A 7667-nucleotide genomic window follows, 5' to 3' on the forward strand; every position below is an offset into this window, starting at 1 on the left:
TCAGAAAGACAGTGATAAAATGGAGAACATTCATGGGAGCAGGCAGAATGATGCTGGGCCTCAAGAGCAAGGCCCAGGGGGCTCATTTGAAGGAACTTAGGGATGGGTAGCCAGCAGTAACGAAGACTCCAAGGGAACACAGTAGCTTTCTTCAAGTATTTGAAGGGCTGTAGTGTGGAAGGGGAATTTATCCCCTGAGGACAGAACTAGGAGCAAAGAATCCAAGTTGTAAGAAAGCAGCTAGCCAGGCTAGCTAGACTTGAAAGAGTATGGAGGGAGTAAAGTATTAGAAGACTGAAAATGTAGGGGAAGGGTCTAGGTTGTGAAGAACTTATAGTGCCCAAGATAGGAATTTATATTTGATCTTGGAATTAATAAGGAGCCATTGGAATTTATTGAGTAAAGAGGTGGTGTAGATTTATATTTTAGGAAAATAACTTTGGCTGTTGTGTGGAGAATAGATTGGATTGAGGTAAAACTTGAAGGAGAGAGTTTAATTAGAAGGCTTTTGCAACAGTCGAGGTGAAAATCTTTGAGAGCCTGAACTAGAGTGGTTGGTGTCTCTGTGAGTGGAATAAAGAGGTATGCAATTGATGATGAGGAGCAAAATTGTAAGCTATGTGGCATGATTGAATACGGAGATTCAGTGAGTCAAGGATGACACTGAGGTTGCCAGCTTGAGTGTTTGGGAGTATCTGGTGCCCCCAGCTGTAGAAGGGATATTTTAAAGAGAGGTTTAGAGAAAGGAGGGACAATAATGAGTTCAGTTTCAAACAAATTAAGTTTGAGATGCCTATGGATATTCAATTTGAAATGTCCAGTAGGCAGTGGTGATGAATGACTAGAGTTGAGGACAGAAACTATGGCTGGACAAATAGGGCTGGAAATCATCACATAGAGATGATAATTGAACTCATGGCAGCTGATGAGATCAAGTGGAAGACTGTAAAGAAAAAATGAGAAGGGGGTTGAAGAAGAACCGTAAGGGCCACCCATGATCAGTTGGCAGGATATGGATGATGAACCAGCAAAGCAGACTGAGAAGGAATGGTCAGGCAAGTGGGAGGAGGTTAAGCAAATGAAATGAATGTAATAGAAACTCAGAGAGGCAAGAAGTTTATGGAGAAGGAGGCCCGCAGTGTCCAAGGCTGAAGAAAGATCAAGGCAGCACAAGGATGGTGGGAAAAGACAATTAGTTTTGCCCACTAAGATTTGCCATTGATTAATCTGGAGAGACTTATTTCAGTTGAAAGTTAGGGTAAAAAACAAATTGCAGAAGATTTTGAGGAGAGTAAGGCAGTGAAGACACTAAGTACAGATGATTTTTCAAAGAATTTAGCTGAAAATGGGAGGAAAGATGTAGTGCAATAGCTGGTGGGCATGGTAGGGTGTAGTGAGGATTCTTTTAATGGGGGTGACTTGAACAGCAGGAAAAGAACAAGGAGATCGGGAAGGATTTATTATAGGGAATGTGGATGATGGTGGGGGCAACATGCTTGGAAAGATGGAAGGATGCATATAGGATTGTGTAAAGCTGGTGGTATGTTAGGACATAAAGGAGCCCAGGTCCTTTACAAACATCTTTGTAAAACTCTAAAATATCACTAGAAGGAACGTTGATAAAGGAAACCAGAGAAACAGCTATAAACGTGTCCATCCTTTCCATGGCTGTGCAGAAAGTCTGCCAGAATCCCACAGAAGCCCTGAGCAGAGGTAAGCCAGGGTAGATGGAAGGCCAAGTGCAAAGCAGTCTGTTCTCACAGCAGGAGACACGGCCAGACAATTCCTGCAGAAGATGGGGCCTAGTCTTAACTTAAATGGAAACATATGATAATTACAGTAGATGCTGTTCTGAGAATTATGTAAGCCCTTGTATAAGAAAAAGCCTCTTTAATAACTGTCCTAACAAATGATGAGGAAGAAGTATTAGAGGTAATTCTCTATTGCATACTAGCCTGTGCTCACAACTGACCTTCAAGTATGTATGATTTGGTCTTGTTATTTAAAATCCATTTTAAATGGCTACAGACAAAACTCTTTGCAGGTGGATGATTGAATTGATGGAGGGTGAAGTAGGTAACTGATGATTTATTATGTAAAAAGTCAGTTGAAGTTTCTGTATCTTAAGCTCCAGTACAGGGAGGTTCCTCTTTGTTGTACTCTTGTTTCTGGAAGTCTCCCTATGCACAATAGATTTTATACGAGCAGTATCTTCTCCAGAGTTGTCTGACACAATAACTCTCAATACCAGTAACTCTCTTCTTCTTTGTCCAGCTGCATAGATCCTTTGAGCCAAGAGAGGAGCTCTGTAAGTAACCGTTACTTTCAAGTCACTGGGGAGACCCTGATGCATACTTGGGAGATGTTTACAGCTCTGAGCACCATCGAATGAAGTAAATTACACCTTGGGATGACAACAGAGATGCCTGCTCATGAGATTTGCTGATGACCCAAAGCCAAGAATGTACTATCAGGTCAGTATCCAAAAAGGGTTCAGTAAAATAATGAGATAAAATCAAATAGGGACAAATGTAGTGTCGTGAGTTTGGGTTTAAAAATCGACAGTAACAAGTACATGATAGAGGAAGCATAGGCAGACAAGAATTTTTGTGGAAAGAAAGAAAATGACCTGGACTTTCAGGGTACCTACAAATGCAATATGCATCAGCAGTATGACAGGTCAGTTAAAGAAGCTAATACATTAAGAGAGACTTGGTGTCCAGGAGAGATGCCAGTGATAATCTAGTTGTCCGCTACACTGATTAGATCATAGCCACAATATTGTATTCCTTTCTGAATACCACTTTTCTAGGCAGGATATTGAGAAGCTAGAGAGCATTGAAAGGAAGGTGCTTAGGCTAGTAATGGACTTTCACTTCATGCCATGCAAAAGGTGTGTGAAGAAAATTAGGATATTTAGCATGGGATTCTTAGGAGGCACATTTAGACATGGTGTCGGGAAAAAAACTGCCCTCAAAGTAAAGCTCTCCAAAAGTGGGATAAACTGCCTCAGGAGGCAATCTGCCAGTCAACTTGTTGGGCTCTTTGTAAAAATTCTTATTGTTTAGGTGTAAATGGGACTGACTCTCCTCTGAGTTCCTGTAATTCTGTGACATACAGTAAGGATAAAAGTGCTCCAAGGAATCTTCAGTCAAGAGATGCCAGAGAGCTGCTTATTTGTCATCACATAGACACTTCCTACATCATTAAGTGCTTGACCTCCTCTTTATTTTAGAAGAGTTCTAATTATGATGAAGCATGTGGATGCAAAGAGAAAAGACGAGCAATCTGTCTGGATGTTTGGTTTACTGGATGTCATGCCATTTTGTATATGTCCAATGTCACTCTGCATTTCATTTTTCATCTGGGAATCTGGTATTTGTATGGAAAAAGCTGTGTCTGAGTGTCCATAAGTATTAACAGTGAGACTCATAGTAAGTTAGTACATTATTGATTTAGAATTGAAAGGGACGTTAGAAGGTCATTTAATCCATCACCTTCATTTTATAGATGAAGAAACAAAGACACACAGAGTTTAAGTAATTTGCCCATTGTAGAAAGTGGCAAAGCCAGGATTCTACACCATTCCCTTATTTTTTTAGGTCTAGAAATTTATTCTCTGAGAAAAGTTTCCAGGCTCACAAAGCTACTTAGAGAGTGTCAGGATGCTTAAAAGATTTTCTTTCAAACTCTTTTTCAGTTTAAGCTGTAACAAGGTCTTTGGGTTTTGTACAGATTTTTAATTGGTTGAGTATTTTTTTTAAACTAGATTGAGCTTTCAATCAGAGCTATTTGGATATTTTGGTTATTCTTCCAGGGCATAATTCAGCTCTTCTGTGTTAAGACCCTGACTTGAAGGAGAGAGATGTTTTGTGCCTAGAATGAATAAAATTAAGCTTTAAAAGAGTTTCTTTAAATATTTAAAGAGCAGTGGGCATTCATCTCTTACTTATAAGCCTGAAAGCCTTTTACCACAGAGTAGAAATGATGGAAACTCAGAGCCATTTTTTGTTATACATTAAGTCAGGTTAACAAGGTAAAATGTAGTCCTTGTAGATTGTGTTATGCTTCACTATTGCATGGTACATTGATCCAGGAATGACATGAAAATTGTACTCTAAGTATTGTGGTAAGGTACTTGATTGTTCATGGTTGGAGCTTAGAAAATTAAATCTCTTCCCATCCTCCTTCTCTCTCCATCTCCCCCTTCCCCCTCCCCACCCTGCTTTCTCTTTTCCTTTTTATTGCTTCTTCCTTCAAAACCAAACCCAGGTTATAGTGAATTAAGTCAAAGTGCTTGGTGATTGTCTGTTGTTCTCAACGCGGACCATGGCATCAGGAGGGCATGGCCATGACTTGCAAGTAAATTGGATTTAAGTGAGGGAGGGCTGTGTAAAGTCACCATTCTCACTCTCTCCTCCAAGCACCATCTGGGTCCACTCAAAGTGGTAGAAGAGCTGTGAGTAAAGAATTATGAAATTTAAGCCAGGAAATTTATAACAAAAAGATAAAGAAAATTGATGTCAGTTATGATATATGTTTTATGGTATAGCCCTTTAAATTTGTTAAAGCACAGTGTAATGGAAAGAGAATGGGATTAAGAGTTAGGAGACCTCTATAGTCCTTCCTTCCTCTTCCCCTTTTCTTCTCTCTTTGTTTTCCCCATCCTCTTTCCTTCTCTGTCAAATATCCCTGTTGTGGATAGGCAGTGAGTACTATTAAAAAGGAAGCAGAGGGGGGTGGAGCCAAGATGGCGGAGTAGAAGCAGGACCTTCCCGCGGCTCCAGCTTCCATCTTCCCCAATCCATGTAAAAAGGGGACTCTAAACAAACTTTGGAGCTGCAGAACCCACAAAATGACACAGAGAAGCTAACCTCCCACTGAGGACAGCCCAGCAGGAATCCAGCTCAGCGCTCTGGGAGCCGAGCCCAGCCCCATGCACTAGGCTTTAGCCCCAGGGCGGGCCTGACCAGCCCCTGGCCAGCCTGAGGGACTCCAGATCAGCAGCAGCAGTGGCAGTTTCCAGATTTATAAACACATAGATGCAAAGGATAAAGTGAGAGGCCAGTGCAGTCTGGACTTTGGGACAAGTAAGTGGGAGTGCCTGGCATTTACCCCCAGGGTGAAAAGCCTCTGGAACGCCGGCACAGGCACCCAGTGCCATTTGGCAGCTTCAGCTCCTGGCCTGCAGAGTGTAGGGGGACCTAGTACCAGTCTGAGGGGTAATTGCTCTTGCTTTAACCTGCTTGGATCGGGATTGAAGTCTAGGGTGGAGGTCGTGGGGTGTGTATCCAGCTTGCCAGAGAGTGTGGAGACCACAGAGAGGGCACCCATCTAATACCTCTGGCAGCTGAGAAAACCCCAGCATTTGGGACGAAAACTCCCCTGTCTGGTGGCAGAGGCCTACTGTGGCAAAAAGCCCAAAAGTCAAGTAATTGAGTGGCAAAATGAGCAGGCAAAGGAAACAAAGCAGACAGAAGGTTCCAACGTTACACTCCTATTTTGGGGACAAGAAGGAGCAAGGCATGGAACAGAAGGAAAACAGTGAAGTCAGAACTCCTGCACCAAAAGCTTCAAAGGAAAATATAAGGTGGTTACAGGCCATAGAGGACCTTAAGAAGCAGATAAGAGAAGAGGAGGAAAAATTGGGAAGAGAAATGAGAACAATGCAAGAAAATTATGAAATGAGAGTCAACAGCCTGACTGAGGAAAATAATACCTTAAAAAACAGACTGACTCAAATGGCAAAGGAGGCTCATAAAGGCAATGAGGAGAAGAATGCCTTAAAAAGCCAAATTTGCCAGATGGAAAAAGAATCTCAAAAGCTCAATGAAGAGAATCATTGCTTCAGAATTAGATTGGAGCAAATGGAAGCTAATGACTTTATGAGAAATCAAGATGCTGTTAAACAGATCCAAACAAATGAAAGAATAGAAGGCAATGTGAAATATCTCATGGGAAAAACCACTGACCTGGAAAATAGATCCAGGAGAGATAATTTAAAAATTATTTGTCTACCTGAAAGCCATGACCAAAGTAAGAACCTACAAATCATCCTCCAGGAAGTTCTCAAAGAAAACTGCAGTGATGTTTTAGTGCCAGAGGGCAAAATAGAGGTTGAAAGAATGCACTGATCACCTCCTGAAAAAGATCCCAAAAAGAAAACTCCTAGGAATATTATAGCCAGTTCCAGAATCCCCAGATTAAGGAGAAAATATTACAAGCAGCCAGAAAGAAACAATTTGAATATTGTGGAAATGCAATCAGGATAACCCAGGATCTGGCAGCTTCTACACTGAGGGATTGAAGGGCTTGGAATATGATATTCTGGAGGGCAAAGGAGCTGGAATTAAAACCAAGAGTCACCTACCCAGCAAAACTGAGTATCATGTTTCAGGGGAAAATATGGTTATTCAGTGGAATAGAGGACTTTCAAGCATTCTTGCTTAAAAAACCAGAGTTGAATAGAAAATTTGACATTCAGATACAAAGAAGCAAGAGAAGCATGAGAAGGTAAACAGGCAAAAGAAATCATAAGGAACTTATCAAAGTTGAACTATTAACATTCCTACATGGAAAAACAATAATTGTAACTTATGAAACTTTTCTCAGTAGTTAAAGGTAATTCTAAAGTAAGTTAAAGTTAATTCTATATATGAGGGTATATGGGCATATGAATACATATGTGAATGTGTGTATATATGTTTACAGGTACACATAGATAGAGGGCACAGGACCATTTTAACAGGAAGGGATGATACTTAAAAGGTGAAATTAAGAGGTGAGAGGAATATAATGGGAGGAGATGGGGAGAGACAGATTGGGGTAAACTCTCTCATACAGAAGAGTCAAAGGAAAGTGGTTACAATGGAGGGGAAGAATAGGAGGGCAAAAGGGAATAGGTCAACCTTATTCCTATTGAATCTGGCTTGAGGAGGGAGTGAAATACGCACTAAATAGGGTATCTCATCCTCCAGGAGAATAGGGGGGAAGGGGATGAGAGGGGGGATGATGGAAGGGAGGGCAGGCTTGGGGGGAGGGAAGTTGGAACCAATGATAATGTGATAACAATCATCAAAAGTTTCTTTTTTTTTAGGTAACTTGATGGACTCAACTTTTGAAAAGGGACGGGGTCAAAGTAGAGAATAGAACAAGTGGGAGGTGGGAAAGGAGGGAGGGAAATACAGTCAGTCTTTTATAATATATCTACTATGTTATTGTTTTGCATTAGCCACCCATATGCAACCTATATTGAACTGTTTATCTTCCCAGTAAGGGTGGGTAACAAGGAAGGAAGGGAATGAATCTGAAATTGAAAGTTTTAAAATCAAATATTCAAATATACATATGTGTGTATATATATATGTGTGTGTGTATAATATATATATGTATGTATATAATATATATACATATATATTATTAATACCATCTTACATGTAATTGGGAAATAAGATATATAGGCACTGAGGCATAGAGATCCACTGGAAACGTCTAAAGGGGTATGGGAGAAAATATGGGAGAGAGCAGATTGGAGGAGGGGATATCCTGTGGGACTGCTATTTTGGGGCGGTGGGTAGGGGAAAAACAGGGAGAAAATTTGTAACTCAAAATCTGGCAGAAACGAATGATGTAAATCAGAAGTTAATAAAGCATTAAAAAAAAAAAAG

The 7667-nt window shown here is 40.6% G+C and overlaps 1 long non-coding RNA gene across 1 annotated transcript in view; it reads left to right on the forward strand.

The window, feature by feature from the left end:
• The first annotated feature begins 2213 nt into the window (after window positions 1–2213).
• Window positions 2214–7667, forward strand: part of LOC138150626 (uncharacterized) — a 105745-nt gene continuing 100291 nt past the window's right edge. Inside the window, exon 1 of the long non-coding RNA XR_011165599.1 lies at window positions 2214–2474. This is a non-coding gene — a long non-coding RNA (uncharacterized lncRNA). The remainder of the gene's footprint in view (window positions 2475–7667) is intronic.

Source organism: Petaurus breviceps, unplaced genomic scaffold (assembly GCF_028583685.1).
Source record: "Petaurus breviceps papuanus isolate PSGF00001 unplaced genomic scaffold, PetGlider_PUasm1.0 90881, whole genome shotgun sequence".
NCBI lineage: Eukaryota > Metazoa > Chordata > Mammalia > Diprotodontia > Petauridae > Petaurus > Petaurus breviceps.